General features: G+C 41.2%; 1 protein-coding gene across 8 annotated transcripts in view; it reads right to left on the reverse strand.

Annotated features, from left to right (window-relative positions):
- The window catches only part of ADD3 (adducin 3), a 101,610-nt gene extending 89,539 nt beyond the window's left edge, over positions 1–12,071 (reverse strand). For 2 of the 8 annotated variants that reach the window (XM_079976087.1, XM_079976090.1), the window contains exons 1-2: positions 9,319–9,720; positions 6,626–6,706 (exon numbers count right to left, since the gene is read on the reverse strand). The gene's annotated coding sequence lies outside the window, so the exon portion shown is untranslated. Of the gene's footprint in view, positions 1–6,625; positions 6,707–9,318; positions 9,721–11,923 lie in introns of those variants that run through there. The other 6 variants (XM_079976086.1, XM_079976089.1, XM_079976085.1 and 3 more) reach the window with 4 other exon arrangements.
- Between the last annotated feature and the right edge of the window lie 295 nt (positions 12,072–12,366).

Raw genomic sequence — 12,366 nt, forward strand, 5'->3', positions numbered from 1 at the left:
CTTTGCCTCCACCCCAACTATTATTTTGTCATTTCTGCATGCTAATATCACAAATTTTATGGTCTGTTTTAGTGCTGTGCGATTTTTCAATATATTGGACAAAATCGGTTTTGAAATCCCTCTGCAACAATTTTGACCCAGCAATACACAGCAATATTTCGCTCCTCACGTAAGTCAGCAGGAAAGCAGCAGCAGTCATAGTGGATGTCCATCTTCACTGGCTGCCACCACTGGCTGCCCTGCTGACAGCAGCTTGATGCACCCTCAACCCCATCCCCTCCCACTCAAACCATGCAGTGAAGGTGACCCTGCTTCCTCTCCTCCCCCATCCGCCCGACCTCTGTGACTGCTCCTTCCCTCACCGCCACATCTGATCTCCAATTTCAGACATTGTGATATATCAGAATATCACAATGTATAGCCACTGATGTATCACAATGTTGAAAACCAGGTATCGCTCAGCCCTAGTCTGTTGTTTTTTTTAAAATATACCTAAAGCCCTTTGCTTATTAAGGGCTACCCCACATTCTGTTCAAAAAATTGCTTTGCAGAGGTAACTACCATGGAGTCATCAAAATTTTCAAAAGTATGGGATCCGTGGCTTGGCTTTTGAAAAATAGGGGGTTCTCAGTAATTAGCTAATTGGGAACCACTTATCTAGACTCTATGCCTTAGCACAATGGCAGGATGAAGGACTATGAGAGGGCACATGGACCTCCCATCACCTGAAACATTCCTCTTCTCTGCCTCTGAGGTCCTATTGCCAGGGGGGAAACACAGGGTTTCACTGAGCTCACAAATGGGCACTACGCCTGTACTCAACTGGAACAACATGATTCTATTTTTTTCTTAAAACCTATGCAAACGGTTCTGAAAAGAATTTTATGATCATCCTTTCAATCTGTTATATGCCATACATGAGTCATACCTATTTGGAATGCCAAGCCACACAAAGAAAAAGAGTGAGATCAATCTTTCACCATTAGAAATCCATAAGGATTCTAATTTAAGTCACTTCCATCACATGAAAAACAGAATATTCTATGTGTCCCTCCCCCACACTAGAAGCAGATAGAGGGAAGAGAAAAATATTTTCTGCAGGATTAAAATGTATTTTATTAAAATAAGACATTTCAAATAATACTATGCAAGTTTTAAGCCAAGCCAAAGTTTCAACGGCAGAAGCATTTACTAAGATCCTTGTTGGGCTGCTTGTTTGCTATTTGTTGTTAACAAATCTTATTTTCTTTTTAAATTTACAAATACCTCTGTGGCTAGGAAATCACCTGTGCATGCAGAAACCTTATTTTGAAGTGTTTCCATTTCATTTACAAACTAATAAACATGAGATATACAAACAAAGTTAGATGTGGAGAGAAGGGAAAATAAAGTTTGATATAGTTCAACTATCTTACTGGCTCAGTATTTCAGGTACTGCCCAAACACACTATGATGAAGTACATACATTATACTAATAAACTGTGGCAAGCATTGGTAGAGAGGCTGTTGATTTGAGTTGAGTTGTTGCAGAGTAGGGCTGGGAGATATCCAGCTATATCACAAAGTCTGGAAAAATGATGGAGCTATGTAGAGGCATTGGCCATCTTCATGGTTTTCCCCACATTGTGATTTTTGCATAGCACATGCACAGATCATTATTCACAATATATTGCCAGGTAAAAAATTAGGAAACCAGTATCATATGGACTTGAAACCCGTTTTGGGTTATTTATCACCCAGCTCTAACACACATCATGATTCGCAATGCACTGCCAAGTCAAAATCCGATATCATGATATGTACTTCAAACAAGTTTTGGACGATATATATCGTCCAGCCCTATTGCAGAGTGATCCCAGGTTCCTAACCTCACCTTGTCTGGAGTAACACTGAGTGGCTACTTGATCCTCCCTTATTAGATTGGGGTTAGAATGGGTGATAAAGTCGCCCTAGGCAACTTCAAGAAGCTCACACACTTCTGAGATTAACACAGTATACAAAGTGCCATAGAGCATGAGGTAGAAATAGTCTGAAAGTAATCTTGTGATGCTTGAAAATAACCCAAGATACTAGAAATGTTACATCATGTGAGGTAACTAATAGATCACTATCTTAAAATTATAGACAATTTTGAAAGATTGAGATCAAAGTTCTGCATGGCAATCTTTGTAGACACGACACTGGCCATTATCAGATGATCCAGAGATTTTTGGATGACTTTATAAAAGACATAGTGCTTGAATCAGCATGGAAGTTTTGAAGGGCAACTTGAATCCAAGGTGAAATTGAATGCTTCCAATCTCTTCCTTGCAGCCACGCCAGGGTTTGTTCGCATAGAACTAAAAGATCACTTAATATATTAAATGCAAGCACCATCATAACGGTTAAGCAAATAGATGTGGTGAAACTTTACTAGTCAGGTATGTATTGAAAGATGCCTCTCTTGGGGATCTACAGAAGTGCAAGTCAACAATACAAAATATGTCCCACTTATTATTTATGAATAATGGTTGTGTTCTTGATGTCTGTTTAGATGTAGAAAGCACAGAATATTGTTTGAAGATTAAAATAGATTATTTGAATGATTACATTGCTGCATAATAAAAAAAACCAAACTACAGGTGAAATTTTGGAGACTCTACTACCAGTGATGTATTGTTGCTGCTTAGTATTTGTTTATCTGGATTTTAAATATGGAAAAATTCCTAACCAACTTAATCAAGCTTTTCATAATTACTACCACATTATCAGCTTATAACAAAAACTTAAGTGCTGCTTCTAGTTTGTATACCTACAATAGTAGGATCATCTCTAACTATAGCTGGTAACAGCTTTATACAGAAGCTAAAGGTAACTAGAAAGAAAAGGCACTCACTGGGTGCATCTTTTAATCCTGAAACATTCGGAAGAGTCTCCAACTATGATCCTTGCTTTAGCTTTACTGTGTCAAAGAGCACCAGTTGTGCTCTGAGGAGTATTTATAGCTTTAAAAAGAAACTGCTACACAAGGCAGTCAAACATTTTCCGTGTATCTTAAAAAATAAAAACAAATGCATGCCAGATATTATTTGTGTCTCTAAACTTCCTTTAGATTGCAAGCTATCGGTAACCAACTTCTAAGTCATGTTTTGATTTCAAAGATTCGTGAACACTTAGAAATGAATTATAGCAGTTGGAGACCTTTTATGAAGGAATAGCGGTATAAATCTTATTTCAAAAAGCTGAATAATTTATGACATATTTTATATTATTATTTTGAGATGTGTCCTAAAAAACCCAAACTATAGGTCTAAAATATACCTCAGTACATTATACAGTACTGCAAACTTTCAAACAAGACCAAAATATCTAAATCAGTGGTGTGCAGTAGACAGAAATCTACCAGCAGATCCTCATCTGAGTGATTTGCAAGGATTTCTGCCTCTCAATAATGTCAACATAACCAATAATAAAATGACACCCACCCCCCCCAAAAGAGGAAAGACTGCTGAAATGAAGAAAGCTTGAGGTAACCAGGAACTGATAATTGTGTAGAAGGGTGGTGAGCTCAGCTTGGTTCTGATTCTGGAAAAAAACCCCAGCATTTTTATTTATATATATTATATTATTAATATATATATTAAGAAAAAAACAATATATTTTGGTACTTTGCTCCAGTTGGTAGATCTCATAGTTCTAGTAAAACACAAGACACATCTCACAAGTCTAAAGTCTGCCCTCCACTGATCTAACACCCGACATAATGTATTTTAATTCACCTTCATAAATCCAACGATTGGCATTACACAACCTCACTTTGAAGCTTGCACTGCTGCTTAACTATCCATTTATTTTCTTTTAGCTTACAGCAAAGTACCAAATAGTACCAAGAAACCTGGCAGGAAAACAGAACAATAACAGAGTGATTCATCCTTTGCCATTCAATCCCAGCTTCCATCAATCAGAGGCTCATGGACACCTGCAGAGTAAGGATGAATGCCATATCTTGGCCAACAGCCACTGGCATGGTGTCTGAACATCTGCATGGCTGTGATTGCAATGCAAATAACATAAAGAAGTACAAAATACTGGAGGCTTAGAACTATAACACATTCTTTTGAAGAGCAGGTTTCTCCTTTTCATTGTTGCAGAGAACTTGAAGATGTGTTAACACTGGCCAGGATCCAAAAGGGGCATATGGGGAAATCCAAATTAATCCTTCCTTCAGAACCCTTATACCACCTCATCTGTACCCCAATACACACACAGCATTTCTGGATATTGTTCTTTCAAGGACTTAGGAACTAACCATGTAGGAAAGGAATATATAGCATTTCCAGCAATCAAAGGAGAGAGAGGAATATAACACTGAAATGAGTGAAAGAAATGGGAAAGAGTTGTTTCCCTGTAATTTACTGTGTTGTTCTATAATACCAATTTCTTTCAATTGTCCCAACGTTCCTCAATATTTACAACAGGACACAAAAAGAATAACATTATTACAAAAACCATAAATTTGTTTACAGCATACCAAATTACTGAATTTCTGGCAATTGATTTGATTTAAATTCTGAAATTTATCTTAGATTTTTAAATATCCAGCAACATCGCAAAACATATTAGTAGTAAATTATCCAGGGGGTTGGAATATTATTTGCCAATAAATATCTCACCATAGGTCCACTATGAACTATAATACCAGTACTCTTTTCCTCTTATACCAAGAAGAGTATGGTTACATAAAATTGTTAATTAAACAAAATCATTCCCCTTATTAAAACCAATGTCTCTAAGCTGTAAGCAAATGCCTCCAAATTCTGGATTAGGGACAGAGGAAAATTTAGTTTGGTCTCCATTTTTAGTTTGATCTATTTTGTACAGCCTAGACTAATACATAAATTGGAACCTGGTTGTCCTTTGGATTTCGTACTTCTCCAAATTTTGCAATGCAGTTCTTGATTCAAACACACCAAATAGCATTTTAAAAACACAATTGAGGGTAAAATACATTTAGAAATGTGTATACAGAGATAAAGAAATATATTTAAATTCATTTTTTGTGATTTAAATAGTTACTATAGCTATTAATAGTTATTTAAATAGTTGGGAGCCATTAATGATGAAACAGAACAGCTTATAAATGAATATATGTGATGTCAACATGGGCCAGAAATAGACTAATTCATCTATACCTACCCAAGTTCCATTACTAGACATTATTGATATGATCCCACCATTTTAAAAACAAACATTCTCATTTAGTTCAAGCTATAGATGTTACATATTGCTCTGGATACGTAACTTTGGGGTTATGAACGTGGCAAACACAGAAGTGTATACTTCCAGGTTTCGCCACCCACGCATGCGCAGAAGTGCTCGATCACGCCACGTGCGTGCACAGAAGCAGCGCCTCTGCCTTCAGACTTTTCGGGTTGTGGATGGACCCCTGGAATGAATTTAATTCGTATCCGGAGGCTCCACTGTAAACATTTCCCCCTTGCCTTTTTCTCAGGAAAGAACCGGTATCAAAATTCATGTCTTTACTTTAGGAAACTTAATGCATTATGTATAACTCTGTCTACCAAAGAAACATCATGTCTAGTTTATAAAAAGTACAGTTTCTTCAGACAATAATTATAAATTGAATATATTCTTTAAAGTTTTGTTAAACATGGAGCTAAAAACTACTGAATTGTAAGGAACCTAGCATCTCCTTAGTTGTGCCAGTTTATAAGGACCAGGCAACAAATAATAACAACAGGAAGCAAAAACATTATAGTAAAACAAATTGTTCTTTATTCTGAAAATTATTGTGTTTTCTCTGCAGCGTCAAGCAGACATAAAACACTCATTTCCATAAAAAGAGATGAGAAAAATTCAGATTTTGTTTCTTCATATTTGTCACTATATTTATCACAGACTTCAAAAAATTGAAGTTTGTCCAGATTGAAACAAGCTTCTACCCTTTCACATGTCAGTTGCTCTTACTGGTGTGAGAATTTCCAAATATAGACCAACTTCTTAAACATGATGCAGAAGGCGAAGGAATCTGAAGTAGGCAACAAATAACAAAAGCTGGAGGCTGTGTTGTGCAAAGGCCTTGCCACTCTGTTGCATGAGGCATACACTTGTAAGAATCCCACAATGTATTCCTTGGCCAAATACCTGAAGGTGTTCTGTACCCTGCAACATTTGAAAGTACCTTTCTAACATCAAGCCCTAAGTGCACTGCTTGTTTTGTAATTCAGTCAAATACAAAAGCATCATCACTTACATTTCTGCCTTTGAATCCTGGATGCAACAGATTCGCAGCAGCATCAATTGGGTAGCAACAAAATTATGTTGCCCTGTACTTTCTCCCACTCCCAGTACAGTGGTACCTCAGTTTACGAACTTAATCTGTTCTGGAAGTCCGTTCTTAAACCAAAGCATTCTTAAACCAATGCGTGCTAAAGTAATGGAAAATGGATTAATCCGTTCCAGACGATGAAAAACAACCCCTAAAACAGCAATTTAACAGGAATTTTACTATCTAACGAGATCATTGATCCTTAAAATGAAGGCAATAATCAATGTACTATACTACTGTACTATAAAATAATTAAGAACGTATTATAGATGATAAAAAATATTTTTTTTTTCTTACGTGCACTGATAGTCATTGTTTGGATGGGGGGCTTTTATCCATTTCTGCAGTCACACAATCAACCAGTAGCTGAACTGGGTTCTACACAGACACAAAAACAAGTCACAAAAACGAAATCACAAGCCACAGTCACAAGTCAATCCCATAAAACAAAGAGCAAATCACAGTAAAAAACCCCACAAAAAATATATAGCAAAAACAAAATATCACCTCTGTGTTGCGTGGGTGCTCGGGACTCAACAGCCAACAGACACAACAGGAAGCCTCTAATTAGCAGTGGGGGACTCAATTTACAAATGGAACACACTCAACAGGAAGCCGAACATGTTCTGCTTCCAAGGCAAAGTTCACAAACCAAAACACCTACTTCTGGGTTTGCAGCGTTCTTAATCCAAGTTGTTCATAGACTAAACTGTTCTTAAACCAAGGTACCACTGTACTGTAAGGCCTAGTAAAGAGAGCAGAAACAGATTCACTAACTATGCCAACAAGAGGAGACCACCAAGCAAAGAAGGCACTGAATAATTGCAAGGAGAAGGGAACTCCTGATACAGATAACTGCACTTCAACCTGTCATGAAACTAGAAAGGGAAAACGAAAAGCAGAAATTTATCAGTGAAGCACTTTAATGTTCTACCCTTCTATGCAAAATGATCTCCTCCACAGGTTTAAGCATCATGGATAAAATATCTGTATATTTCTGCATACAAATTACTTTCACTGTGGTTATATTTATAAGTCAACAATGACTTATAATTATACATCGTAAATTAACATGCAGCTTCCTAAAACACAATAGCCATAGTGCATGCCCATATTCATGCACTCGAGCAGAAAATTCCCAGGAGTACGCACACACACAAGAAAATACAGTATTAGGGTTACCATATTTTGAAGAGCAAAAAAGAGGACACACTTGCCAACTTCTATTTTTAACTATGGATTGCTACGATGACTCTACCATGAAAAAGAGAACGTATGGCAACCCTATAACAGTTCTTACCATGTGCCTTATCAAAAGCAGCTCAATTACTGTAGTGTAGAGCAAGTACCTGCAATGAATGACCTATCAAGCCAAATGCTGATCTCCTATGTATGAAAACCCCCTGAAATTTTAGAAACTTTTTTTTTTTTTGCTATATGCCTAGCATTATTTTTAAAATGGTTGGGTTTTCAAGTATTTGGCAGATCACAGTGCATGTCTAATAAACTGTGTTTGACTTGGGAGTTATAGATTGTGCAGGCCTATAGACTTAAGTTTTGGATTTTTATTAATAAAGGATCACAAAGGAAAGAAATCAAAAAGTTTCACTCACTTTTATCTAATATCACTTCACTCATCAAATCATAATAACAATGAAGCCCATATTACCAAGGTTGGCATACCTGGAGGTTACCAATTCGGCTAACTATGATGTATTTGGAACAGAGCTACAGTACCAATAAAAGGAAAGCCAGATAATTGTGAATGGTCATAGAAACCTATTCTTCTCTCTACCTACAAGTCCTCTTATGAAATTTCATCCAAAGAAACAAGCCACCAAATACAGAACAAAGTAAATAGAATAAGTTGTGGTAGATATAGGCACAGACAGTTGAGGACTATCCTATCTGCACTGCCAATATCCACGAAAGGGTGCTCTCCAAAAATATAACTACATTAATAGCAGTGTACACTTCTAAAAGACAAACAGCACAAGCAATCTGCTCCATGTTTACAAGCAACAGCAGTATGAACACCTAGTATGTGTCAGTGTAAGATACCAAAGACAGTCTTTGGGAGATGGTGGAAAACACACCTCAGTGGGGAGCCACAGAAAACACAGATGATCAACTGGCAGAGTATCAGTGGAACTGGACCGCACACAAAGTGAAGGATGCAATGGCAATTAGCTGGAGGACAGAACACTTAGGAAACTGACTAGTTTGCACAAGCTGCAAGTAAGCAGGGCAGCCATTCTGGATGCAGCAAACCATTTGGCTACAACTCACAAAGGTGAGCCCAAGCCTCATTAGCCCATTCAGCGTTGTTCACCCCAATGAAACAAAAAGTGTCAGCATGGCCCCCAAATCTAAATGGCTTAAAAGAACTTTTGAAGTTTCAACCCCTCCCCCGGTCTGAATGAGCTCTCAGATCTAGATGACACTCAACAACCCCCTCCCCGCAGCCCAAAACAAGGTGAACGTGAGTATTCACAAATTCACTTTGTGAGGCGGTGTTACACACCTAGTGCTCAGATGTAGGTACAGTATAAGTAACTCCGAGGTTAGGATGAGCAAAAGGCCCTCCTTCCACGGAAGGTTCATTGGTGGCGCCCCACCCCCTACACGGTGCCCCAAAACAATAAACGGAGTGATATCTCGTATCATGAATCGGGGTGGGGGGGATGGGGGTGAGGCTGGACTCTCTTTGAATTAAACATGGCTCAGGATGTGGGCGGAACTGGCGGCGGGAGACGTAAAAAATCCCCCCCCCCGAACACCTTCCCTCCAAAAAGAAAGTGTGCGCGAGGGAGGAAGGAGGGAGAAATCCCCTCAAGAGCAACAGGGACACTTTGAATCTCCCACCCCTGAGCGAGAAACGTATGAGGGATAAAGTAAATGAACAACCAGCCGCCCTTCCCGGACTCCCAGCGCTCAGGATACCACCCAGTGCACCCCACGGAGGAGAAGGGTGCCAGGAGCCAGCTTACCTCAGCAGCGCCCGCGCCTTTGTGTTTCCCTCTTGCCGCCTCGGCTGCTCTGGCTGGCTCGCAGGAGCAGCAGCACCTCCTACGGCGGAGGAAGGCGGGGCGGGCCTGGCCGGAGTGACGAAAGAGGAGGGGCGGGGCGTAGTCGCCTCACTATCTGGCAGGAAGGGTCGCGCGGGCTCCTCCCCCCCCCCGCGGCCGCAGTGAACGGCGCACTATCTGGCAGCGCCCCTCTCTTGCCCTCATTGATTCTCCCGCGCCTGCCCTCCCCTAAGCCGAGGGGCGCCGCCAACGTTCGTCCAAGTTTGAATCCTCCCCGCCCCCACCTCGACGCCAGTCGGAATAGCGGGGAGGAGGGGGAGGAGGTCAGGTGGGCCGCCGCTGCCGCCGGAGCTTCAGGGTTGCTATGCGGCAGGCAGGCGCGAGGAGGGCGGCGGGGGGGGGGGGTAACTTCGTCGCTCCGCAGCCGGAGGGGAACCGGCCAAAGGGGGCGGTTTGTTGTTACCTCGCAGCGGCTGCGGGCGACGCCTGAGGGGCGGAGGCTCCACAGTGGCCGGGCCTGAGGGGCGGGCCTGTTGGCGAGCGAGGGCCCGGCCAACCGCCCGTCATCATTGCCGCCGCTGCCACCACCACCACCTCTCCTCTCGCACGCCCGGGTAGGTCGCCGTTGTCTCCAGAACGTGAAGCAGCCCCACTCCCTGCCCTCTTTCTCCACGCAGAAATATTGGATCTGCTTCCCGTCCCCCATATGCACCCAAGAGGGAGAAGAGCGGGGGCTGTTGATCGGTTTCCACACGTGACAGGGTTTTTTTCTTGTCGCGTGTCTACCTTCGAAGACCAGGATCTGCACGCTCACATTGACGATTGCCTGGATTAGGAACACCGTCCACACGTGGCGCACGCAGCCCAAGTCCCTCACGCAGCCGCCTTGATTTGTTTTTGTATTTTTACTATATATTTTGTTAAACCTAAAAAAAAAAAAAAAAACGGCGGGCTTTCGCAAGCAGCTTTGGATGTTTCCCTCTGCGTTGTGCTCCCTATCCTATCCAGGCTGCGGCGCGCGCCTTCGCGTGTGTGTCTGTTAGCACGTCTGCAAATACCACGCCTGGGGGTAAATAAGCCCCCCAACTGCGCAGTTCAGTGCAAAGTTACGGGGCAGGACGAAATAATTTGAGAATAAGCGAGATCATTCCTAAACCCTTTTTTTTTTTTTTACAGGTCCCTGCAGCCCTTCGGGACTTGCTCGATTCCTTTCCCCCTTTCGTTTTGCAGTCACCTCTCATCTCAGTTGAGTTCTGCTGCTCCATATTCCCTTCACGTTCTCCACACAACTCTTCCATTCTCTACATTGCATTACAAATTCCAGTTTATCTCCCCGATTATGTTGCTGCAAAGACAACGTGTAACTTTAGCCTTGCTTCCCGCATTCCTTTAAATTCACATTCCAGAACCAGATAGGCTGCAATCCCTAACTAGCTGCTACAAACTGACTTCAATAGGACTGCTTTGGTATGGGGTTTGAGAATCAGTCCGCTTCAGTATATATTATCGTCTCCTGTGTTTCTGAAATAGATTGGCCACTCCTTTCAAACTCGTACCTTCCTTCATTTCAGACTCTCTCCCATGGCCGCAGACACCTGTTTCCTCCATGACAACCCGACCCTATGCATGTTTGCTCAAAAGTCCCACTGTGTTCAATACGGCTTACTTTAAAGTAAGCATGGGAAAGAGTGCCGCCTTAAAAGAGATCTCACTCCTTGCTGTTCACAGCCCAATCCTTCTCAGGTTTACTCAAGAGAAAAATCCAGTGATTTCAGTGGGTTTTAATTGCAATTCAGTATGCTTGGAATAACAGATTTTCTCTCCTCAAAATTAAATCCATGACAGCCCTTTTTACAGACACATATTTTAGCTCTGATTTCCAGCCCTTCTAGTGTGCACACACTTAACATGCTTTCCATTTCTCTCTCAAGCTCCCACTCACCTCACACAGCCAGACACACCCACACCTCCTACTACATATGTTCAGTATTCCCTTCCTCCCCCCCCACCCCCATTCCCTCACATAATAAATATTTTTACCTAACTGGAAGGTTCTTCTATCAATCAATATGGCTCTTAAAAAAAAAAAGCCTTAATAATGCTTGCAAGATCCAAGACTGCAGATTTCAACTATCCATGGCTCTCCTTACTCCGGGATTATTTCATCACCATGATATGCTTTTAGATTCAAAAGTAGTCTTGTAGTGCTTGAGGATATGAGGATTTTGCCAGCTCCATTATAGCAATATGTCATCTGATATTTGCTGTAGTTGGATCTTCAATATGGAAGGAAGAGGTTGCATATTTCTGTCATTAAAGAGAGAAAATGCAATCCTAATTACTTCCCTTCTTGCATGAAAGTTTATGTTAATTTACTGTACAAAAGCACTCTGAGGGCAGGGAAAGGGGAGGTGTCTCTTGCAGTCAGACCATCAGATCATCATCCAAGTCTGCAACCCTTACATAAAAAGCATGCAGCAGAATAGATACCAAGCGTGGCTGAGTATTCCTTCAGCTTTCCATACCACAACTTAAATATGTTATAAAATAATAGAAGATTGCTTACCAGATAGTGTCCCTGGTTTTCTTGTGCGTATGCCTTTTCCTTTTGTAGGAGTGTTAAATCGTACAATGCTGCATAGAGAGAGAGTCACAACACACACACTGCAGCGGCTCTAAAGCTAAAAGGACAGGAAAGTATGTTACTTCCTAGAGAGGCTCTATATTGCCACTAGGCGCTGGCAGAAGCAAAAAGCATTCCCTCTCTCTCAAAGCTTATTGATTCTTCCCCAACTGTTTCCTGCCATCTAGGGTACAGGAAAGCTTATTTAAAAAATTGTACTGGCAAAATTGTATATAAAGTTCAAACTGAGCAGGGGAGGGGGGATGCAACCTGATCTTTAGCAAAACGATGGACAAACTTCCATATTTCTAAAGTTTCTAAAGTGGAGAGAGTAGAAATGGACATTACTCACAATGGAGGGTTGTTGTAGGAAGTGGAGTCCCCCA

This window comes from Podarcis cretensis (genome assembly GCF_951804945.1).
Source record: "Podarcis cretensis genome assembly, chromosome: 5".
Lineage (NCBI taxonomy): Eukaryota > Metazoa > Chordata > Lepidosauria > Squamata > Lacertidae > Podarcis > Podarcis cretensis.